Source organism: Triturus cristatus, chromosome 1_1 (genome assembly GCF_964204655.1).
Source record: "Triturus cristatus chromosome 1_1, aTriCri1.1, whole genome shotgun sequence".
Taxonomy (NCBI): Eukaryota; Metazoa; Chordata; class Amphibia; order Caudata; family Salamandridae; genus Triturus; species Triturus cristatus.
The window spans coordinates 1278631298-1278657002 of NC_140579.1; the positions used below are offsets into that span (position 1 = coordinate 1278631298).

Here is a 25705-nt window from a genome sequence, read left to right on the forward strand (position 1 = left end):
AACAGAGGGCAGCCACACCACAGAGACCCAACAAAAAAGGCCACAGCAGCAAGAGACCCAGGCCGACCAAAGCCCAGCCACGCGCACAGTGGACCACCAACAGCGAGAGAGACGCACCACCCCCAAACCAAGGACCGGAGGGGAGAAGAAAACAAAAGCCACCAGAGCCGGAGGCTAACAGAGGCAGATGCAAAAGGACCGACAGGAGCCGTAAGAACGGGAGGAGGCACAGAAAAGGAAACCAGCACCCCACCCGAACAACAAAATGAAAGGCACCCAAGCCCCACCAGTAATGAGAGACAGGAGGGACAAGGACCACAGCCGCCCAACGGAACCCCGGAAGGGAACGCGACAGCAACGAGAGAGCCCAGACCGACGCAAGGCAAAGAGCCCCCGTCAGCAAGGCCACCGAAGAAGACCAAGGCCAAGCCCCAAACAGGAAAGCAACCACCCACCAGGGGACCCAAGCACAGAAGCACTACGGACCCGGAAGGAAGGGGAAAGCTGAACGCACGAGCAACACAGCCCAGTGCAGAGGACAAGCAAAACGCCCCAGCAACAGTCCACAAGGGAGCCGACGAGGCAAGCACACGGGAGGCCAAACCAACCAACCCCGGGACACAAGTTAAGATCAAAGGCAAAATATATCCGAAACTTACTGAAGGAAACACCATAAATACTCTCAAGACTGAGCAAACAGTGACATTGAAGACCAGGGAGAGAACACCTAACCTGCAGAGTAAGAGGCCAAGACATTCACCTTCAGGCCAGAGTGACTCTTTAGAGCCCACAAGGCCAATAGCAACACAAACCAACCCCCAGGACCGCCCCAGCCGAAAACCGGAGATCCAACAGGGATCGGAGCGAACACAAGGGCAAGGCCACAGGCCGCAAGCCACCAAAGGCGAGAAAGACAGAAGAGCCGGACGGAACGGGGCCGAGAAAACCCAGGGAAAAAAACCCGAGTCGGAAGGACCCCGTACCCCCTTCGAAAGAAGGAACGCTGCACGAAAAAATGCGTGTCAACCCTGCGCAGGGGCCACACCAAACCACACAGAAGTGTTCCAACGAAAGGAGATGAGCCGCCGAAGCGAGCACACCAGGGGCAAAGAAGAACAGGAGCCAAACCGCACAGGGAGCGTCGAGCCCCAACGGGAAAGAGAACCGGGAAAACCATCAGCCCAGGCGAGCCCCACCAACAGGAGAAACATCCCGGCCGAGCCAACAGGCCCAGGCGCGAAACAGCCCAGGGACCCTGGCAGAGAATGACCGAGGCAAGAGCCCCAAGAAGCCCCCGCAAGGCAGGGGCAAAACCAAGCCAGGAAACGGCCAACCGAAGGCCCACCCGGCAGAGTAAAAATACGTGCAGAAGAGCCCAATGGAACAACTCAGGTCAAACACCCCGTACAAGGAAGCAAGCAGCAAGGACCAGAAACCACAGCTGCAAAGCGAAAACAAGCACCTGCAAGGGACTCCAGGCACCAGAGGCCGACGGGAAGAACAAGCAAGCAAGAGCACAGCTGTGCGGCAAGTAACGTACGGATGAGGCCAGCACAAGGGAACAGGGACCAAAACCACCGGACACCAAAGCACCCCACATCACACCAGCGTAAAAAAACACCCACACCAGAGCCCATGGAAGGACTCAGGAGAAGTGAACACGCAACGAAGAGGAGGAAGGTGCAAGGGACGCGCACCAAGTCAAGGAGCAGGAGGAGGACGGGACACCACCGCAGCAGCCTGAGGAAGGCAAGCCCACTGGCAACAACCGGAGCAGAACAGGCAAACAGAGACCCAGCAGTCAAGCCGGCGTGCACAGCCCCCTAAAACCCCGAAGGCCACAGCAACCAGTACAGACCAAGGTCAACAGCGGGGAGCCGGCAGGTACAGGGGAACCCAGGAAGGAAGGCGAAACCCGGGAACGGGTCCCCCCGGCGAACAGCCCAACCCCAGGGCCACAGCACCAGGCACGGCAAGGCAGAAGAAGAAACCGTGCCGAAACCCCAGAAAGAACCAGGGACCGAACCAGGGACCCACAGACAACGCTCCCAAACACAGGGAACGCATCGCGGAGGGGCGTGACACCCTCACGCAGGGGCCATGCAAGTCCTCCCCGCATCGTTCCAAAGTTAGAATATGTGCTGCCGAAGCGAGCACACCCAACCGAGCAACTACATCCAGGTGGTCCGCTAACCAGGAACCAACCAGCCCGCACCCGAGAAAAGACGAGAGCAGGAGCTACAGGGAGGAACGGCCGCAGGACCAACGCGACAAGAAGAGAACCCAGGGAAACGATGAGCCAAAAAGGAGGCGCTGCCACAGAAAATCACAGAAAGAAGAGTCTGAAATTTAGCCAACAGATGACAAATAGACAGCGTATGCGGGACACGAACCCATGTCCTGTGAGACCCAATATAACCACAGGCACAAGACTTACCATAGAGCCAGAGCACCTGGACAATACGGAACGTCACACGAAGCCGCGCCGGGGCCAGGGGAAAGTCAACAGTAACGAACCCAGCCACCTATTCCCCGCCGCCCGCACGCAAACAAAGAAAGGCGGGCGGCGAAGGCAACGGTACAAGAGACGCGACGACCCGGCACCGAGACCAGGGAAACACAGAAGGGGACCGGAAAAGACCGGCCCCCACGCAACCCCCCCCACCCTGAAAACCCACGGCTTGCTAAAGCAGAGCCTCACCGGCACCAAGGAAGCCGCAATCGCCACACACACCGGGGGCAACAAGCAGGGGAAACAAACAAGGACTAAGCCCCAAGGGTCCGCTACAGCAGGACCTCCAACCCGAGACCCGCAACAGCAGGCACCACGAACCTGACGCACTCAGGAGAGACGGAGCCGACAGGCGAACCGAGGCACACAGCGACAAGGACGACCAACCAATGCCAGTAAACCATATAGTAGGAGACAAACACAGCAGCCAAGAGGGCAGAGCGACCTCCACCTTGCAAGAAGCGAGCGAGGCCCAGGGCCGGAAACCCTGGAGAGACAGGAGAAAACGAAAGCGGACACAAAAGTGGCGCATACATGCAGTCAAGGTGGTCCCATCACGCAAAATACCAGCACAGAACAGCCGTGCAGACAAGAATGGCACTACACATACCTGAGGAAGCGCACCCGCGCAGCGCAAAGGAGGCAGCCCGGCCACCGGACCCCTGCACCTGATGAAAACAGCCCCGAGCGCGCACAGAGACCGAAGTCGTGGGAGCCAGGCCTCGCCCCTCAGAGGCGGACCAGAGAACGCCTGCCGGAAACCAGGAGGAGAAGCCCCAACCAACGGAGCCACGGAGACCAGAAACCCGCGAAACTCCCGAGCAGACCCAGGTAGGAGCAGCCAACCGAGGAATGTACCAGCCCCTGCACCCGAAGGTAAGTGGGGGAGACCGGGAAACGGGAGCGCGGACGCGCGTAATTGCAGCGAAATATAGGGAAAGCGCAGGGAATCACCGCCTGACAGCAGGCAGCAACCTCAACAGAGACGGGCCGGGGCAGAGCACTCACCCCCACGAATCGCTGGCTGAGCGAGTGGAATCCCATGGGGGACCTGCACGGATCAAGGGAGGAAGGTCAAAAACTCGAACCCTGAGAGCCTCGACAACCATAGTGACAGCGATTGCGGGACTCGAACGCACAGCAAGCCAGGTCCCCCGCCCGCCACGCAGCCATGCAGAGCCGCCTCCCGCGCCGATTTTAGCGGGAGGCGCACGCCGCAAAACGCGGCACGGAGCTGAAACAGCCACGAGAACACCCCGCCCGAGCAAGAGACCCGGGGGAGGCACGGACAACGCCCTACAGCCGCCGCCCGCACGTCAAGGAAAGGCGGGCGGCGGATACCACTCCATTATTATGTTGTTTTAAAAAAAAACACAAAGGGAGCGCCCTAGAAGGGGGGCTGGCACAGGCGAGGCACAGAAGGCACGAAGCCACACAAAAGCCCCCCAGGGAAACACAGAAAGGGGCATGGAAACAACTGCCCCCACGCATCCCCGCCCCCCCTGAAAAACCCACGGCTCGCTAAAGCAGAGCAAAACCGGCATGAAGGAGGAAGTAAAGGAAACCTAAAACCAACCACTACACCAGGGGCCAACAGCAGGGGGAAACAAACAGAGTCCAAGCCCCTAGGGTCCGCTAGAGCAGGACCTCCAACCTGAGACCCACGTACCTGCTACAGCAGGCACCACTTACCTGACGCATCTGGAGAGACGTGCGCAGAACAAAAAAAACAGGCTGATGGGTTGGGCCGGCCCGCCTCTTATAGAGGTCATGGGTGTACTGGGTCGGCCATATTGGGAGGGGATGGGAGGCATGGGAGGCTGACTTTTTTGCTTTGGAGGGTTCTGGTGTGGAGCTGAAGCTCACTTTGTTAGTCATGTGGCGAGGAAGACTAACGAGGAGGTAATGGTTTCCTAGTGTCTTTCTACTATGTAGGATGGTTTTGCTTCTAGCGAACAATAATTGTCTTTGGTACTATGCAGAATCGGATGTAAAAAATGCAACGCCTGCCCCTGTTTTCCAAAATGTCCTCATTTAGGGCAGCAGCCAGCATGATCTCACATCAGCAATAATATGTTAGGTGTAGCAGAAGTCGCTGCACCACCCCCTCGCCCCACACACTTCAGCCATCTGGCGGTGCCTCAGTAAATGACCCACTGGTCACACAAATGCTGACATCCCAGGAATTGGTGTCTCGTGGCCTAGGACCCAGACACTAATACTTAAACCATTTTGGAAGCCATGTAAGGATATTTTCAGCCTACAGTTCTAATGCGTTGTTGTGATTTTTTTTTTCTACTGTCAGGGATCCATTTAGTGATAGATGCAATATATAGGCTTATAATTTTCTTCAAATATTTAGAATCTGTAAACATCGTGTCGTTTAAAGAAATTAGATTCGACCTCTTTAGAACTCTCACCCATCATGTTTTAGTTCCCTGAATGTATACCTTAATGTGAGAAAATTGCCGGAGACTGATTTTTTAAAAATATATGTTTAACAGTAGACATGAGGGCAGATGGCGTTTGAGACATTGACTCGGCGATGGCACAGCATTTGTCTATTAATTTGCTTAGGTCTGCAATAATTGAAGGTAGCTATAGAAGAGGAGCACATCTGAAAATGTTCCTTAATAGTTTTTGTAAATATTATAAACCATCACTCCGCTAAAAGTCACCAGGGAATACAAATCACTAGCTACAAGACACAGTAGTTTAAATTGAGACATTATTTCATATAGCGCGCATGCTACAGCGATTTTGTAACACATGAAACTGTATTTAAACACATGCAGTGATATTGTTTTGTGTTTCACTGTACAGCTGCTTAGAATCATGCATGATCTGCTGACACAATTGTTATTTGACACAGGTTTCTAGTTTAATATTGATTAAAAATACAATTATCACTGAAAGCATTCCCGAGAGAAAGAGACAGGAAGAAGACATACGCAGAGACGAAAGAAATAGAGAGGGAAAGTGAAAGAGGACGAGAGTGAGAGGGGTGAAACGGAAGCTCAGAGAGACAAGCGCGCGCGCCTCGCGCTGAAAGTTTAAAAAAAAAAAAAGGATGCAGGCTGGACTGAATTCATCGTGTTCTGGGGGAGGTACATCGATGATATCATCTGCCTCTGGTCGGGTTCTGTTTTACAACTTCAGGACTACTTTGAATACCTTAACTCCAATCCATTTAATGTCAAACTCACAATGGAATTCAGCAATGAGAAAATCAATTTCTTGGATTTACAATTCTATATACAAGATGGGCACATCCATAGCACTTTATATCGCAAAGACACCGCGTGTAATGCAGTTTTACATCCAGAAAAAGCACATGCCAGCTCTACTATTAAAAATATTCCTTATGGGGAGATGGTACGTGTCAGACGTAATTGCAGTGAGGAATCTAATTTTGACATAAATCTCCAACAAGTTAAGAAAAGGTTTTTGGCCAGGGGATACAAAAAAGAGATTGTGGAAAAGACAGAAAATAGGGCACGTGTACTAACCAGGGATACCACCTTAATAACAACAAAAAAACAGAAAAGGAGTAGAAACAAGAATAGTGACAATAACATCAGGTTCGTGACCCAGTACACCTCACATAGCAGTGCTATTTTTAAGCTGCTGAAGAAACATTGGAATCTCCTATGTGAGATACCCGGTCTACAGAAAGTGGTTCACATAAATCCATCAATCACATATAGGCGCGGGAAAACTCTAAGAAATGATTTATGCCCGAGTTACATTAGAAAAAGTAACAACAATCCACTGACATGGCTACCATCCAAACCAAAAGGTTTCTTTACCTGTACAATGTGTAACATTTGTGAACTGGGGATCAATAGAATTAAGAACTTTTCATACAATGGCTCCCGAAACTATAACATCTACAATTTCATCAATTGCAATACTATGTTTGTTGTCTACGTGATTGGATGCCCTTGTGGAACCATTTACGTAGGCAGTACCAAACGTAGCTTAAAGATCAGGATTCAGGAACATAGGAGGGCTATACTCAAACGTGACTCCAGATATCCTATGATGGAACATTTTGTTAATAAGCATGAGGGTCTTGCCAATTTCTGGTTCCATGCTATTGAACATGTGGAAAGTGCAGAAAGAGGAGGTGATCGTGAACTGCAGCTTAGGCAGTGTGAGGCAAAATGGATTTGCAGATTACGTAGTGCTATTCAAGGATTTAACAGTGATAATGAAATGCACTACTTTCTTGAAAATGATTAAAGTACGGAAACCAATGGTCAGGAACTTTTGCGATCCTCAGTAATGGTGTAAAACATGATATTTGTCTATCAGATATTGGCACAATTATAAATGGATGTGACCAAATCGGTGGCTATAACCCTCCCCAGTGATTTATTTTCTTTTCCATCATACCTTCTATCTCTGTTTCTTTATAAACACGTGGTGATGGACTATGATATATGGGGTACATATTTTAATATCTGTTCCTTACTCATATCCCTAGCGCTCTCTCATACCTTGTCTGGTCCCATTGTGTGTGACGAGGGTCTGGATTCTTGTTCTTGTTTATCCGTTTAGGGTCTACTTTTATTTTTGTTGATTTTACATCCGAAAAGAAGTTGTGAAGCTCCATTTCCATCATTCATGCTTGATGGGATATGATTAACTACCAATGCGCTTACACATCTGAACCCCCCTTATGGTCACTCGCAACATCTATTACTTGGATATTACATGCTACGCACTATTGGGGTTGATTTAAATCCACTTGTGCAGATTTTTCTGTTCTGTTAACGTTCCACGCTCTCTTCCCCTCTTATTGCTACTTATTACTAATGATTAGCTAATCTCCCAGTTATATAATGACAACAGATGCATCATTGGAGGGATGGGGAGCGCACCTTCAAGACCTAGAAATCGAAGGACACTGGAGCAAACAAGAGGCTCAATTACACATCAACTTATTGGAGATAAAAGCTGTGTTCTTGGGCCGCCAAGCTTTTCTCCCCAGGATTGACAATTCTCCAGTACTAGTCAGGACAGACAGTACAACAACGATGTTTTATCTAATAAAACAGGGGGAACAAGATCAAAGCCCCTATCGGCGCAAGCTCAAGAGATCTGGAAATGGCTCCTAATACACAATATCTCTCTGCAAGTTCAACATGTTCCTGGAATACACAACATAAGAGCAGATTCGCTAAGCAGATCAGCAAGTGTTTGTAACAAATGGGAACTGAATCAGGATCAACTCATTCAATTATTTCGCTTATGGGGCACTCCAGCTCTGGACCTGTTTGCCAGTCAAAACAACAAAAAGTGTAAACATTTTGCAAGCAGGATCTTGAGGGAATGCTCTTCAGCTCCGTTGGACAGGGATGTTCGCATATGCATTTCCCCCATTCCCGCTGATCCCAAAGGTGCTCAGGAAAATTAGATGGGAACCGTGTCACTTAATTCTGATAGCCCCGGCATGGCCAAGACAATTCTGGTTCTCGGAGCTTCTTCACTTATAATGTGACTCCTAGAGTGCAGTTTCCTCTAATCCAAACTTTGATTTGGATGCACAGAGGGAAAGTTCTTCATCCCCAGTTGGCCTCGCTGAACTTGTCGGCATGGAACCTCATGAGCACGAATTTCAGTCCCTAAACATTAATGAAGAATGCCGAGATATCCTCTCCCACTCGTGCAATTTCCACAAATAAAACCTATGTGGCGAAGTGGAAAAGGTTTTGCCAATGGTGTTTGACACAATCGCTTCACCCCTTGCACTCTTCTCCGGAGCAGGTTCTCCCTTATCTAATACATCTAGCCAAGGCAGGCCTTTCTCATGCATCAGTCAAAGTGCATCTTGCTGCCATTTCAAGATATCGCAGGAAACCAAATCATCCATCTCTTTGGTCACAGAGAGTGATAAAGGAATTCTTGAAAGGATTGTTCAGAGTTTTCCCTCCAATTAGACATCCATCAGTTCCATGGCAGCTTAACACAGTCTTGGCGCAACTAATGAAACCACCTTTCAAACCGATTCACACAGCTGAGCTACAGTTTGTATCTTGGAAAGTAGCTCTACTCCTGGCTCTGACGTCAGCTAGAAGGGTCAGTGAGATTCGGGCTTTTTCCATCACAGAACCTTTCCTTCAATTCAAAACAGTAAAGGTGATATTATGAACAAACCCTAAATTCATTCCGAAAGTTCCTTCGGATTTTTACCTCAATGAGCCTTTTGTTATACCCACATATTTTAAAGACCCATCGTCTGCAGCAGAAAAATCTTTGCACACATTAGATGTCAAGAGGTGTTTAAAATCTTATATTGATAAGACAAAGTCCTTTAGAAAGACAAGTCAGTTGGTAATAGTGTTTTCTGGTCCCAGGAAAGGTTTGGCTTTGTCAAGGACTAGCAGATCCAGATGGATCCTCAGCCATTACTTTGTGTCACAAAAATGCCGGAGGTCCTTTACACTCGATGGTTCGAGCTCACTCAACCAGAAAAATGGCAACTTCAGCTGCATTGTTTGCGGGAGTATCGCTCCCGGATATTTGCAGAGCGGCAACGTGGAAGAATGTCCACACTACTGTCTGGACACAGCTTGGAAAGCAGATTCAGCAGTGGGACAAGCCGTGCTACGTCACCTGTTTCATTAAGGTATTTACCTTACAATTTCTACAAATGGCTCTTTTGTTCTTGTTAAATGCCTTTTCCTAAATGTTACATTGAATAGTTCTCGTTATATGTCTTTGATTTTTATGTAATATATTGCATTAATATACATGCTGAAACATACAATCTGTTCTATCTTCTAGAGGATATAGTTTAATCTCTCAAACAGGAAGCAGAGCCTGAGAAAAAAGGGTGCTATCCTGGAAACGCTTCCTTGTAAGAGCACTGCTTTCTATTCTGATACAAGCATATGAATCTATGAAAGATTCGATACTGCAGAAGAAACCAGTTACTTACCTGCACACTATGATTCTCCAGTATTGATATCTTTTATAGATTCACATGCGACCCGCCCGCCTCCCCATTTCTCAGGTAGACCACTTTTTATCTCTGATTACTTCCTTGGCTCACACTATGGGCTGGAAATCTGAGATATGATGGCTCTGCTCGAAGTAGGTGGTAAAATACAAATGTTTTGCGACCGCATCCTGGGCACAAACATTCCTACATACAGCTCCAATGCTGTATTAGGAAGGGATGCACTGAACACGCCCCTTCCCAATACTGCATCGGTATGTATACGCAATTCCAAGTTGTGATTCAGTGACATGTTACCGGATCACAAATTGGAATTCATACAGACCAAAATGCATTTTTGCGGTCACAGACGTCCCTATTGGGCTGGTGCAGGTCCTTACAGACAAGATCATAATCAAATGTTACTGCAACAAGCAGGCAGAGAAGGGGTCTTGGGTCCTGTGCCAAGAGGCGTCTGCAGCAGTCTGATCTGTATATGATAAACTCAGCCGCCGATGCCTTCCTCATTACGAATGGAAGTTTCACCTGGAGGTGGCACAGGACTTCTTCCCGCAACGGGGAGAAACCTGGCTCAGTCACTTCACTAACTCATAGAATGTGACGTGGCAATACTTTTACCCACGGACGTTCCCAAGAAGGCTCTCTCTCCGAGACACATTCTGCATAGAGAGGAGCATGGGTCTCCTGTATGCCTTTCCGCTGCTACCCTCTCCTGCCCGAGCACTGATCAAGATCAGCAATACCGGGCCCAATCAATCTCACTGGCTGTGGATTGGGGCCAGGAGAGTGTGGGCTTGGCATGTGTTCTCTGATCAGGTTGCCGCTTCAGGAGAATCTTTGTTCACAGCTGCAGGGCATTGTCTTGCACCTGGCCTTACACGACCTCACATCTATGTGTGCAGTTGATCTTCTTTGATCAACCTTTCAAAGTCGTTGATGGTATCCTGGTAGCCAGGCGCACTTCCACGAAATCAGTGTACGCCGGGTGCTGAGATGAATCTGTGGCTTGGTGCGGCAGCAGCCAGACAGACCCGTTGCAGGATGTCTTGTTTGTTTTGACTTTGGCCGAGCAAGGGCTTGCACAGGGCACTGGTAAAGGTTACATTTGACTCTTTCAGTCTTTTTGTTTTTGATGGACCAAACCTCTTTGTTTAAATTACCTGTTGTGATTAATTTTCTTAAAGATTTGCAACATATATTTCTGCCCAAGCATTATTTTTGGGGGTAAATAATATAATTTTCAAGAATATTGTTGTTTTCAATAATATAGTTTTGTTTTAGGTAATATATTCATTTTAGTTGTTAGTATTGTTGGTATAATTGTTATGCTGGTTACGCCATCACAACGGTGACGGATAGCCCGTCTGCCGAAATATAAATCCCATAGGATATTATGGGATTTAGATTACGGTGGATGGGATATCCGTTACCATTGTGATGGAGTAACCTGTCCCCCGAAATCTAAATCGGGCCCTTAGTAATTTTTATTAAATGTTAGTAGTAATTTATAGTGCCATAGTGGGTTGTTGGCATGTTATTTAAATATGAAATGTTTTTAATTTATTAGTAATTTGTTTTTTATAATCAATTTAAAAAATAATTATGTAAATTGTTAACTGTTATATTATCTTTTGAAAGTAAAATTGTAATTCTAATTTTTATTTTAGTATTAATATTAATAAGTTATCTTTAGCGGGTTGTTAGGTTTGAACGGGTATAGGTTGGGAAGTTAAGGTAAAAATCATTTAAGATTAATGTTAATTAGTTTTCAATCCTTAATTAATTATTTAATGGATTGTTAATTATATAAATAGTTTAAAGGTGATATATTTAAGTTCTCCAGTACTGTATCTTTTATAGATTCACAAGCTTGAATCTTCCCCGTCGTCATGGTGGGAGTCACCATCACGACGTGGAAGATTCAAGCATGTGAATCTATAAAATATATTAATACTGGAGAAGCATTGTTTACAGGCAAATAACTTGTTTTTTATCATTTAGATAGGCTTCAGTTTAGGGAACTTACTGCTTTGTGCTTAAACTATTTTATCACCCAACCTAGAGACATCTTTCCTCTTTAGCAGCATCATGTGATCAAAAAAATAATACATTTTTAACACATATATGAAAATGCATAAATGGACTTTGGCCGAGCCAAATTCTTTTATTGGTTTGTTCATCTGTCATTCATGTTTGGCTTCCACCCACCAAAGAATACAGCACAGGGCAGTGAGTCAGCACTCTTCAGCCATTGGCTTTTTTGCACTGTGAGTGACTGCATTTTGCCAGATTAAATGAGCACATTTGTAGGGAAAAAAATGAAGTACACTTCGGTGCCTGAGCGTGTGGGTAATAATATACCATTTTTTTTCCATTCTTTATCCTTCTTTATTTTTTGATCCCATTGTGCATTCTTTAGGTAACTGTATTTCAATGTCAGTAATACTTTTTTCCCCAATAAGGATCATCCAATGATGTACATTCAAACAAAAATGGCTTCTATAACTGCTATGGGTTTACCTGCCTGCTAGAAAGCACTCTTACTGTTTTATTAAAATCATGCAATTGTGATTTTTTAAAAACTTTTTTATTACAAGAAAATGACCTCCATATTTAGGCGTTAGCGTGTTTTTTTCTTCCCTTTTGTGGCATATGCCTGTAATAAAATTAATTTTAAATCATTACTATTGCACCACTCATGGGCTTTGCAAATACTTGTTAGTCCATGTGCCTCCTACTAGCTTTCATAGTTTTAAATCTGATTATACTTCTCTGCGTTCAAAATACTGCAAATTAGTAAAGGAAAGCATTTAGAAATTGACCGCCTTACCCCATATTGTGATTTACTCATGTAAACAAGCTTTGTTTATGAGTGTGATATGTATTTATACAGGAATTACCAAAATATAAATTTGCTCTTAGTTTTAGAACAGCTTTATATTACTGTCAGCTTTGTTATGAATATATATTTTCTTCTCTAGTAACCTTGCAGATCATAGTGTTTTTCAGTATGAAATGGATAGAATGCTTCCTATTAGGTAGAACTTTATCTTTAATTATTATTTGATTTAGACACTGTCTAAAAACAAAACTGATATGAGAGAGTGATGGTATACTATGCAGTGTAAACAAAAGCTCGATTATCCTGTATACAGAGACCATGTAACGGGTGTGATATATCTTCATTTTACTATTAATTATATAGATGTTATGTTAATGTTATAAAACACTTATAGCTCGCACGGATACTGAAGAGTGTCCCGCCGCGAAAGCCAACTGCAGAAAACAAGGAGCACGGAGCTAGGAGGAGCTGTGAATTAGTTAAAAAGCAAGGTCTTTAATTGCTTTATAAACAGCCTAAGATCCTGAGTGTTTCGCAATTCATGTGGAAGGGCATTCCAGGCTTTGGCTGCCTTAAAAGAGAGAGAGCTGCCTCCCGTTCGTGTAAGGCGATATCGGGGATAATTGCAAGTTGTAATGTGGCTGATCGCAGTTGTCTTCGAGGAACGTAGAAATCAAAACGACTCCTGAGATATGGAGGCCCAAATTTATATAGGGCACCGTGGGTAAGCGTGAGGGCTTGACTGGACGCGTTGCACCACGGGGAGCCAATGCAGATCCCGAAGATGTTGCTTTGTGCTTGATCTGCCAGGGATCCCAAGCAGCACTCTTGCTGCCGCATTTTGAATAGTTTGCAGCTTTTTCAGCTGGTATCCAGGAAAGCCAATATATAATGCATTAGCGTAATCAATACCCGACAAGATGAGCACACGAGTCACCATTTCCTTGGCCGGTCTGGGAAGCAATGGCAGGAACTTCCTAAGCGATTTCAGTGTGCCAAAGCACCCTCTGGACATTTTATTTTTATCTGCACAGAAAACCGGAGTTCCTTGCTAAACCAGACCCCCAGATTCTTAACCGGGATGCCAACTGAGTTAGGCCTGGGATAGTCTGCAGGCCAAAGATCTTCCCTGAAATGGGGGGGGGAGACCTGTACAGAAGAACCTCAGACTTGTCCTCATTGCACTTGAGCTGAGCCCTTGCAAGCCAGTTAAAAACGGCAGCAAGACAGTTTTTGGCAACATCCGGGAACAAATCTTTTTCCTTCCACGTAAAGAGGAGCTGAGTGTCATCTGCGTAAGCTCTGATCTTAGCTCCCAGCTCCTCCTCCAGATAGATTAATGGCGTAACATTTACATTAAAGAGAAGGGGGCTCAGAGTGGAGCCCTGCGGAACTCCCGTGGTCACCTTTCTTGGGGCCGAGGAAAACGGGGGCAGCCATACCTGCTGTGTTCTGTCTTCTAAAATGACTTAAACCAGTCCCAAGCTAAACCTGAGATTCCAATGTTTGAGAGACGGCCAAGAGTTGGCGATGGAGCACCGTATCAAATGCGGCAGAGAGATCCAGTAAAATCAAGGCCGCTCTGCCACCTGCATCCAAACATTCTCTTATAGCCTCCGACATCTCAACAAGGGCAATCTCTGTGCTGTAGGTGGCCCTAAATCCCGACTGGGCTGGGTGGAGGGCACCTGATGACTCACCAAAGTTGGAAAGTTGTTTATACACTGCCTTCTCACACACGTTCGCCACAGCCAGGAGAAGTGAGATAGGTCGGTAGCTAGCTAGCATAGCAGGATCTAAAGAGGACTTTTTTAGCAGCGGGAGCAATTTAGCCTGTTGCCACTCAAGTGGAACTGTGGCGCTCTGAAGCGACATGTTAATAATGGTGTTAACCTCAGAATTAACCACCTCCGCAGCTGCTGCTAGCTGCCTGGCTAGGCAGGGATCAAATCACGAACCCGATTTCAGGGATTTGAGAATAGACAGTGAATCCTGCAGGGGAATGGATGAAAAACCCGTCAAAGAAGTGAGGGCTGAATCAGAGACTGGGGCATTCTGCACAGGGATCATCTCATATTTATTTTTTTAGTACCAATTTGTAATAAACAAGCATTTCTGTATATATGAGCAGATAGTATTGAGGGGGGTGTTAAATCTAGGATTTCCATTAATGTGCCACATTGGTGGATTACTGGATTTTGCTATGTACATGTTTTGTTGATTGTCACAAATATAAGATTTGTATAGTAAAGCAGCAGTCATTGTAGATATGTGTCAGAATGGAGCTGCTGAAACTAGCATGACAGTTGGACTTGAAATTGAAAATATTGATGCATGCAAAGAAGTGATGAGTTTTAATTCTGAGATATGTGCAGTTCAAGAACTTTCACCGACCACCTACGCTGTTGAGTTGAAGGATTTTAAGTTAGAAACTCATCAAAATAAAAGAACAGAACATTGTCTAAAGAATATTAATGGTAAACTTTCTAACATTGAAAAGGTACCTTATGAAGATCACATTGAGTTAGGAAAGGTAACAGCTGAAGACGGACGCCACAAAGAGATATTATCTGTGCCAACATTGGCGCTAGTGCCTGCAAGCATTGGTGGAAAAGAACCACGAACTAAGGAGGAGATCGAAGATGAATGTGAAAATCATGCCAAATTCTATAACTTCTTGTCTTATGAAAATGGGTGTGCGCCATTAGATAAAACATCAGCTTCTGATCTTGAAGATCATGGAGATGCAGTATATGAGCAGGTTGCAAGTAGTGAATGCATGTTTAAAGACTTGTAGCAAACACATTTACCAATGCTTTCACCAGCACAGCAAATACCTAAAGATGACTTTTTTGAAATTAATAAATCTTCTGTGACTGTTTATGTAGCCAATTTTCCAAAAAGACAGATAGCTATGACAGTTTTTGAAAATACCTAATTTGAAGACAGATCTTTTACTGAGCATTCATCAGCATCATTCTCAGCTTAAGGTTATGTGGCTGCTTCTGGGGATTCTGAAGCAAAATCCCCTGAAGACGTCTATCAAGTGGAAATAGATGCCAATAGGCCTATGCCTGTTAAGCAATTAAAATATGAACATGTTGTTTTAACCACTTCTGATAGAATCATTGACAATTTCACGAGTCCAGGCAGTGTGTTACAGCACTTGACTCATGGAATCTCGAATAAAGCTGAACCAGATGATGGAATGATGGTGCGAAGAAGAAAACCTGGCATGCTTGGATTAGGAATACCAGTCAGTTGTGCTCCTCAATCAAAAGGTGTGTTCCACATTTTTGTGTCATCCTGTTTGAGTTCGCAGTCTGCTAGACCAAGAATGCACCCTGCTGCTGAACCCTGCAATAAGCTTACAGCTAATTCCTGCGACCTGCTTGAAAGACTGCCATGGAAATTTCACTGCAATCATATACATATTGTATATACTGCTCGTTTCTTTCCCTCTCTGTTTTATTTAGTTATTTGTTTAAAGTAATGTTTTTTTGTCACATTGCATGCCAGTTGCATGATTGCTTACACCATCCCTGTACTTTTTATTTTAGAACTGAGCACAGATCTCAAAATAATGGAATGATACTGAAAACATGTATTTTTTGCAGTCTTTCAAATAAATCCCACAGTTGCCCATCTGCATTGAGTGCCAATATATTTTTTTAATTAAACTCCACTATGGGTTTTAGCAGAGAATTTCTTCTGCATGCAAAACTCTTGAGTAGCCTCTTTGCTATGATCTTTATGGAAATTTCTTGATGGCAAGATTTGTTGGCTGTTAGTTAAATGTTGCTCATAGTGAATTGGATTAGTAAGGGAAATGCTTACTTATTCTAATCCTGCATTGGAGACTAATCATTGTACAGATGCTCTAGGTGTGAGCTTTTGGAGTATGCCAATGGTGTTTACATTTATTTGGTAATGAACAGGTATTTCAAAAGCGAAGTTTCATGTTTTTTTAAACTTTTTATGTTCCTTTCCTTCCCAACTTGTATAGGTTCTGGAATGGCATAACAACACTATATATGTCATCATAACTAATTACTGCTATCTTGTTTTGAAGGCTCTTTCCATAAACTCTACACTCACTTCTCCCAAAACTCCATTTCAACTGCCACGTGCTGCATAATTTCAAACAAGACATTCCTATAGATAGTATGTTCTGCAGTCTTATGTTCAAGTATTCAAATTACCCTGCAAAAAAAGGGTTTGGCCCAAAGGACTGCTAGCTATACCCATTATTCACAACCATAATTCTTCTTTCATGTCAAAAGTTTTTATTGAGAAAAGATACTCATAGTAAAGCATCACGGTATACCTTACAAGTGATATTCAGTACAAAAAATGTATAATAAAAGGCATTTGACAATGCGAATGACCTATGATATAAAGAGAAAATATATACAAAGTAATAATGTCACATTAGGAGCATCCAAAGAATGTGGGTAAATCGTCAGTGTTAAAATGATACACCATCTGCAACCTAGATGAATTAGTAGCATCAGGAGATGTGGTATCATTTTTTTTTTTAACAAACTTTATTGCCTTTTATAAAGTTTACATCAAACACCTGTAAGGTAGCATTGGTCTGGAGCGGGCAATACAACCCATTAGACATGTTGATACTGTCGATGTCCACACTGTGCCACGTCTGTACATGACAATTGGAAAGATCACAGTATTCCCCTTAGCTATGTACTATGCAGGAGATGTTGGTATCATAATGTGAAAAGTATGACTAGGCAGGGATTTTCTTAATAGGAAAAAGGAAAAGAAAAAGAAAAAGAAAAGGGAAAAAGGGAGAGTGGATATCAGGTTAATCTGCAAAGTATCTAGTAAAGGAAAGTGTATATGAGTCAGGGCAAACAGGTGACGAAACTCCCACTCTGAAAATGTCAAAAGTGTAATAAGAGGTATGCTATGTTTTTGTTTTCTGGAGTTAACTGCCAAGAGCATCCCGTAGTTTTCTAGAAGAAGATAAAGAGTGAGATTTCCAAAAGCATGCATTGTCAGCACTTCTAATGAAGTAGGTCCATGCCCACCAGGTATGAAAGGAAATATTTGTTCTGCTCTTCCATTTAGAAAGGATCAGTTTAGTGCCTATAGCTAGTAAAAGGTCAGTGAGTTGAATAGCAATGTTAGGAAAAGTGTCTAATTGCAGAGATGCAATTACTCCCAAGATTGACATAGGTCCATCAGTGAGAAGGTGTGTCTTGAAAATATTCTCAGTAGTATTTATTTTGTATTTAATGCCAAAGGGGGGATATGTTTACAGTTAAAGAACATGTGTGTAATAGCTCTAGGAGCAAGGTTACAGTTTCAACATAGATTCGAGTCAGAGAGCCCCAATCGATGTATTTTCGTGTGAGTCTACTATGCAATATGTATGATCCATAACCTCATTTGTGAAAGAGCTAGAGTGATGTTCCCTGTAAGAAGGAAACTCTATTTACTCCAGTATTGGAACTTTCATAGACTGCCATGCTTGAATCCTTCCCCGTCGTCGAGATGAGAGTCCCCAGTATGTATAAAAATAGTAGTACAAATCCTTACAAATCAGAAACTAGGCGTAGGCCCATTCTAGTTTTGTAACATAGCCACCTCTTTTTGTAAAAGAGACCAAATAAAACCAACAACCAATCAGATTAGCCTCACCCTGTAGAGCCTTGCTGAGAGAACCTCAGACCCTCAGATTTTCTACTGCACGTTGTGCTATGGAGTCTCCACCGAGCTCTGCTCATTTTATTCCTTGTTACTTTTATTCCTACAGTTTTTTCAAGAGCTTTTCTTCAATTTTGTTCTTCACCTTTACTTAACATGTTCGAGAAGGAGATAAAAGGCCTTTTTAGAGTTTGTGCCACCTGCTCTAAAAAGAGGCTTTACATGGATGACCCTCACAAGGACTGCATCTATTGCCTGTATCCAGATCATAAGGCCAAGGATTGCAAGGTATGCCGTACTTTTTCGACCAAAACCTTGAGGGACCGCGAGGGTCGTCTCCTGACCTGGCTCCAGAAGTTAAAATCCAGGAGGGAGCCTATCTCCAGTGACGACAGTGATGGGGCCTCATCAGCTGCGTCTACTAGAAGATCTCTCAAAAGGGGGAGATTTGACCCTTCTTCTTCTGAAGACCATCCTGGGAAAGCCTCTAAAAAGACTTCTCATGGGTCTGACAGGCAAAGTCCAAGCAAATCGCCTCACCGAGGTGTAAAGGAGAGGGAAGGACTTACTGCAGGAGAGACTGCAGTGAGGAAGTCGAGCTCTGTTCCTCCATCTTCTCCTCCTCACAGAAAAAAGGATTTCAAAAAGCCCTCTTCTGTTCCCTCTGAGGAAAAACATGTTAAGAAAATTCTGCCGTCGACGACGCTGCCGATGACAGCGTCGACGCGGAAACCGTCATCGTCTTCGTCGACACGAAGCGAAAAGGTAAAATCTCCTCAGTCTTCTGTGACTCTGACGACGGGATCGTCGACGAGAGTCTCCTTACCTTCACCAACGGTGCAGTCTTCATCGTTGACGGCGGTGAAGTCTGATGCAGCGTCATCAGTCATGGCGAAGAGGTCATCGACGACTTTAATGAGGATGACGACGGCCGCGGTTACGACGACGACGGCCTCGACGTCGACGGTCATGATGACAGTATCGTCGACGGGGCCAACGATGACAACATCTACATCATCGACGACACCGTCGACGACAGATACAATTTCTGCTGTAACCATCAGAAAACGTCACATTACTCCAGAGATCCCTTCCCCAAGCAAAGTGACACCTCTGCTACCTACTCACCTCCTAGAGGAAGAGGATTCGGAAGAAGAAGGTCCATATGGCTATGCATATAGCCCTTCTGAACTGCACATTAAGTGCCAGGACTTGGATTCTGAGGTTGGGTATGATGTCAAACAGGAGTATGATCCTCCCCACAACTATCATGGAGGTTATCAGGAGGAGATGGTTTGTATGCAGTCCTCCTTGATTTCAGACTTACAGTTTATACTTTCTGACTAAAAAAAGAGGTTTCCAACGCCATCTCCGGTAAAGCAGCATGTTTCAGTTCCCGCTCTTCCACCAGCGGGCCTTCCGCGCCTCGGCTGCCGCTTCCTCCACTGCAATTGATAGTGGATCCACCACCTACAGTTCCTCCAGTCCAGGATGATACCTCGGATGAGGACCAGGGTCAGACGGATCTCCCGGATCCGGATAAGGGAATGGGATGATTACATTATCCCTACTCCTGCTTCCCCTTCTCCGGTGCCAGTGGATTCTCCGCCTGGAGACATTGGTAGTTTCCATAATTTGTTGGAGAGAGCAGCTAAAAAGTACGATCTGCCTATGCCATATGTGCAGTCGGAATGTTTCTTGTACGACTTTAAAGAGCCTTTTAAAAGGTCGGTGAGGACAATCAATCCCTGTTGTTGATCATGTTTGGGAAGAGGGACTCAAGGTTATGAAGACCCCAGCTACGGTGATCCCGGTGCTTTCTCGTTTAGAAAAGAAATACAAGGCCCCGGAGGACAGCCCGGCTTGCCTGGTGAGCCAACCGAAGCCGTACTCTGTTATTTCTTAGGCAGCTCAGAGGAAATCTAGAAATCCAGAGGCTCTTCTAACAACGCCTCCAGATAAAGAAGGCAGATGCTTGGACAATGCTGGCAAAAGGTTCTCATCAATGTCCAGCCTGCTCGTCAAAGCGGCTGATGCTTTAGCCATCTTAGGGCGCTACGACCGCAAGATGTGGTGTGACCTCTCCCCCATTTAGACCAACTGCCTGAGGACAGCAAGGCCGAAGCACAAATGATTCTCCAGGAAGGAGAGAGGGCCTCATCGGAGGTAATCGACTGCGCAATGGATATTGCAACAACTGCGTTCCGTTCCCTGGCTGGAGCTGCAGTCCTACGACGCCAAGGATGGCTCTGTGCTACCTCGTTCAGACTGGATGTTCAAAACAATATTTTAGATCTTCCATTTGATGGAGAAGCGCTCTTTGGTAAACATATAGACGATGCGCTCCATAACATTAAAAAAGACACTGCGCGTTTGTTGCAATACCGCAAGGTCCCCTTTTGGGGTGCAAGAGGTAGATGTCTTCCCTCATACAAAGGAGAATACCAGCAATACCGGTACCCCTTGTATACGCCTGCCTCGCAGTCCTATCGTCTGCAGTATAACCAGTGGGAGGGTCAGTCCTCATCTTATTCAAGATCTACGAACAGAGGAAGAGCAGGATGCCAGGGGAAGGAGTCCTCTAGGCGCCAATAGCGGCTGCCTGAATATGTCTACTGTTCCTCCCCCTCCCCCTCATGTAACACCTGTGGGAGGCAGGATATCGCAGTACTTCCAGGATTGGCAACGAATAACATTGGATTGTTGGGTTCTCAATATCATCCAATTCGGCCACACATTGGAGTTTGTCCATCCTCCTCCAACCAAGCCCCCTCGTGCCACAGCAACAAACCCTCTTCGTCTCCTACATTTAGAGGTCCAACAGATGCTTCTGAAAGAGGCGATAGAACCGGTCCCCATCTCGCAGAGGGGAAAGGGGTTCTACTCCTGGTTCTTTCTGATTCACAAGACTGTGGAAAAGTGGCGCCCTACTCTAGATCTGAGGGAGCTCAACACCTATCTCATCAAACAGTTGTTTAGAATTTTCTCCTCACAGGACATTCTTCGTCTTTTAAATTCAGCAGATTTTATGGCCACTCTAGATCTAGAGGATGCATATTTTCATGTCCTTTCATCCATCCCACAGTAAGTTCCTTTGCTTCACAGTAGCCAAGAGCCACTTTCAATCAAGGTCCTCCCCTTCGGCCTCAGATCGGCTCCAAGAGTCTTTACAAAAATACTAGCTGGGTCTGGGTCTGGGTCTTTTCCTCAATGCAGAAAAATCAAATTTGTGACCTTCAAGGAACGCCAAATTCCATATTGGACACGTCTCAGAACAAGGCTTTTTCTACAGTGGAAAGACAAGCAAAGCTAAGGTCAATGGCTCACCTGGTTCGAAAAAGGTCACTTTCAGTTCGCCACTACAAGTCCCTTCTGGGATCCATTTCGTCCTGCATTCCTCTGATTCCTCAGTGCAGGTTACGAATGCGCTCTCTTCAAGAACAGGTGGACTTGAAGAGAGGGACCTTTCGAAGATGTCCAAGGTCTCTCCTTCATGGTCACCCCAGCTCCTCAAATTATCACAAAAGATGCATCGCTGGAGGGCTGGAGGGCTGGGGAGCGGTCTTGCAGGACCTCCAGATAAGTAGTCGGTGGCTGAACCACCAGCGTCTGTTACACATCAGTCTGCTGGAACTCAGGGCGATTCTCCTGGCCTTGCAGGCTTTCCTCCCAATAATAAAAAATTCATGGGTTTTAATAAGGACAGACAATACTACGGCCATGCATTATATCAACAAGCAGGGTGGCACAAAATGTCATCTGCTATCAGCGGAAGCTCAGGCCGTCTGGGAATGGGCGATCTTGCATGGAGTCTCACTAAAGGCGGAGCATCTCACAGGGACGCTAAACAAGACAGCAGACACACTAAGCAGACTGAAGTCAGTGAGCCACGAATGGGATTTGGATCAGCAGACTCTAGAGGAGATTTTTCGTCTATGGGGCAGACCTGCCATAAATCTCTTTGCTACTCCGGCGAACAAGAAATGCCAGTTCTACGCAAGCTGGCTTCATCATCAGGGATCCTTGGGGAATGCGTTTTCGATGGCATGGTCAGGCGCCTTTGTTTACCCTTTTCCATATCCCGCTGATCCCCAGCCTTCTCAGGAAGCTAAAGACGGAGCCATGCAAGAAGATTCTAAAAGCACCATCTTGGCCTCGTCAGTACTGGTTCAAGGAGCTTTTTCTTCTATCCCTGGAGCATCCGGTGGCTTTGGAACAGATCCCTTCTCTGTTGACATGTCCCAGGGTCAAGTGTTGCATCCGGATCCCCGAGCACTGCAATTATCGGTGTGGCTCCTGAGCACAGAGAATTTCTCGATGTAAGAATCTCTGCGGAATGTAAAGAAATTCTCTCTCAAGCTCGTGCTCAAAGTACAAACAAAACTTTTGGAAGAGGTTTTGCCACTGGTGCCATGACTCGGGGTTCATCCTTTCTCTTCCTCGGCTCATGAGATCCTTCCTTAAATTCTTTCCTTGGCGAAAGCAGGTCTGGCTCATTCATCTATTAAAGTTCATCTCGCAGTCATATCTCGCTTCAGGAGAACATCTTCAGGCCCTTCGCTCTGGTCGGCAAGGATTATTAGGCAGTTTATGAAAGGCCTTTTTTGAGCCTTCCCTCCAGTGAAACCTCCTCCACCATTGTGGCACCTTAATCTGGTCTTGTCCCAGCTCATGAAGCATCCCTTCGAGCCTATACATAAAACAGACTTGAAATTTCTCTCTTGGAAGGTGGCTCTTCTCTAGCCTTGACTTCAGGTAGGAGGGTCAACAAGTTACAGGCATTCACCATTCAGGAGCCCTTCCTTCAATTTAAGAATGAAACAGTTATACTCCATACCAACCCCAAGTTCATCCCAAAGGTACCTTCGGACTTTCATTTAAATGAACCAGTGATACTTAAGTCTTTTTTCCCTCAGCCTACGACTCCGGCCGAGAGGTCCCTTCACTCAGTGGATATTCAACATTGCCTGAAGTTCTATCTTCAGGGAACTAAAGATTTTAGAAAGTCACCTCAGCTCTTTGTGGCTTACAGCGCCCCTCTTAAAGGATTTTCCCTTTCCAAACAGGGGCTTGCACGTTGGATTTCAAGCGCTATCAAATATTGTCATCAAGCAGCAGGGAAGCCTCTTGAGGGTAGGTCCGTGATCACTCCATGAGGGCGATCTCTTCTTCCATGGCCCTCTTTGCTGGAGTGCCTATCCGGGACATATGCAGAGCAGCAACCTGTAAGAGCACTCATAGCTTCACAAGACATTACTGCTTGGATTCTTCAATGCGCAGTGACGCTGCCGTGGGTCAAGCAGTCCTGAGGAACCTCTTTCAATAAGCGGTGAGCTATCCCTCTCATCCCTCCTTCCTTTTCCCTTATACCTTCTTAGCACATTCTTTGATATGTTTCAATATGGATGCTTATTTCTGAGTGCATGCAGGGAAATATTGTTTACATTTGAATTTGAATGTTATCTTTTCTTTCACTGCCTTTAAAAAAAAAAAGAGAAATAATCGGTAAAGTCTAAACTACGATATTTGATATTCATTGTTTTCGTTAATCTTATTGATGCATTGTTGATATCAGTCGGATTTGATACACGCATAGAAATGTGCTCATGACTGCTAGCTACTCTGATTTATTCATGGGAATCTATGAAAGTTCCAATACTGGAGTAAAAAAACAAGTTACTTACCTGTAACTTTAGTTCTCCAGTATTGGAAACTTTCATAGATTCACATGCAACCCACCCTCCTCCACTGGGAAAGCTCTACCTTCTGCATTTTATGGTTATACTGTGGCCCTACGGCTACGAAAATCTGAGCGTCTGAGGTTCTCTCAGGAAGGTACTACAGGGTGAGGCTAATCTGATTGGTTGTTGATTTTATTTGGTCCATTTTACAAAACGAGGTGGATATGTTACAAAACTAGAATGGGCCTCGGCCTAGTTTCTAATTTGTAATGATTTGTACTACTATTTTTATATATACCAGGGACTCCCATCTCGACGACGGGGAATGATTCAAGCATGTGAATCTATGAAAGTTTCCAATACTGGAGAACTAAAGTTACAGGTAAGTAACTTGTTTTCATCTGAGGCCATGCAGAGGGGAAGATGTCTTCACCAGATTGTCATTTAAAAATTGTGTTACGTGTTGGAATTGTGCTTTGTTTCTCAAGTATTAGATGTCATGAGAAAATTATATATTTTGGATTTTATATGGTATAGTTTTGAGAAAGGTGTGGTTGAGCGGGAGAATGAGTGGGTTCTAACCTGATTGCGTTTTTTTGTTTTTTTTAATGGTGTAAAAGTGTAAATTGGATAGTTGTATTTGTGTTGGATGTCACCCAAAGATAAGGGTTAATCTTTGGTGCCCAGATCTTTGGATAGGGAAATAACTTTCAATGCCCACTTGTTCCAAAAGATGTCTTGTCCATCTATTTTAATCTGCTTGTTGAACCATAGGGAAGCCATTTTGGATTTGGATAGTTTTTGGATAGGTTTCCTTATCTATACTGTGAAGCATGTCTACTGTGTTGCGTATAATAGATAATGAGTGTAGTATATTGAGACTGTAATTTTATGGATCGTTAAGAGAGCATATAACGGAAGGGGAACTGATATGTCGTTTTCCATGGACAACCAAGTAGGTTTGTGAGAAGTGGTTTTAAAAAACCACAAAGCGACTTGTCTGCCCAAACTGGACTGTTGGTATCATCGGTAATCTGGGAATTTAACCCCACCCTCCCTTTTTGTCCATTCTAAGCTTCCTGAGAGAGATTCTAGATTTGATGTCTTTCCAAAGAAACTCAACTAGGATCTTTGTATTTGGATTTTAAGCAGTCATGTGAGAATTTAAAGGGAAGCATTTATTTTATTTATTTAAAAAGTTTTATAATGCGCGAACAAGACCCGACAGGGTATCAGGACGCTATACATATAAGCAAACCATAAAGGAAGTTAAAAAAACATAAGGTGATCATATTACATATAAAGAATCAAAGCATTACATAGTTGAACGGTAGATCAGTGCAATAAACATGAAGTAAAAGTTAGTTTGGTGACTTCAAATCTATAGTTGCAGCAAGCTTTTCAGAATTAACCCTTTGACTTCAATCAATGAATCAGGGACTTGTGAAGCGCACTACTCACCCGTGAGGGTCTCATGGTGCTGGGGAGAGGGGGGATGTTGAGCCGCTCCGTCTCATCCCAAGAGCCAGTTCTTGAGGCTCTTTCTGAATGCCTGCAGTGTGGGGGTTCGTCTGATGCTAAGGGTGAGTTTGTTCCAGGTCTTGGCCACAATGTAGGAGAAGGCTCTTCCTCCTGTTTTGGCTCTGCGGATGCGAGGGATTTCAGCCAGGACCAGGTCAGTGGATCGGAGGTTTCTCTTCGGTGCGTAGAACAAGATTCTTTCGTTGAGGTATTGGGGTCCGGTGTTGTGAACGGATTTGTACGCATGAGTGAGCAGCTTGAAAGTCACTTTCTTTTCGACGGGGAACCAGTGAAGGTATCGTAGGTGCTGGGTGATGTGGTCTTGTCGTGGGAGGCAGAGGACGAGTCTGGCTGCTGCGTTCTGGATAGTATTGAGTTTGAGGAGTAGAGATTTGTTGACTCCAGCATAGAGGGCATTCCCGTAGTCCAGTCTGCTGGTTATGAGTCCGTGGGTGATGGTCTTCCTGGATTCGGGGGGGTGGGGGTCCATTTGAAGGTCTCGTGGAGAATGT

The 25705-nt window shown here is 45.0% G+C and overlaps 1 protein-coding gene, 1 non-coding gene and 1 pseudogene across 5 annotated transcripts in view; 2 read left to right on the forward strand and 1 right to left on the reverse strand.

The window, feature by feature from the left end:
• The window catches only part of LOC146871954 (microtubule-associated protein tau-like), a 1902682-nt gene that overhangs the window by 636720 nt on the left and 1240257 nt on the right, over positions 1 to 25705 (forward strand). The window lies entirely within an intron of this gene.
• Positions 2051 to 2157, reverse strand: LOC146871958 (U6 spliceosomal RNA). The gene has a single exon (XR_014959978.1). It is a non-coding gene; the product is annotated as a U6 spliceosomal RNA (small nuclear RNA).
• Positions 14591 to 18659, forward strand: LOC146871959 (uncharacterized; annotated as a pseudogene).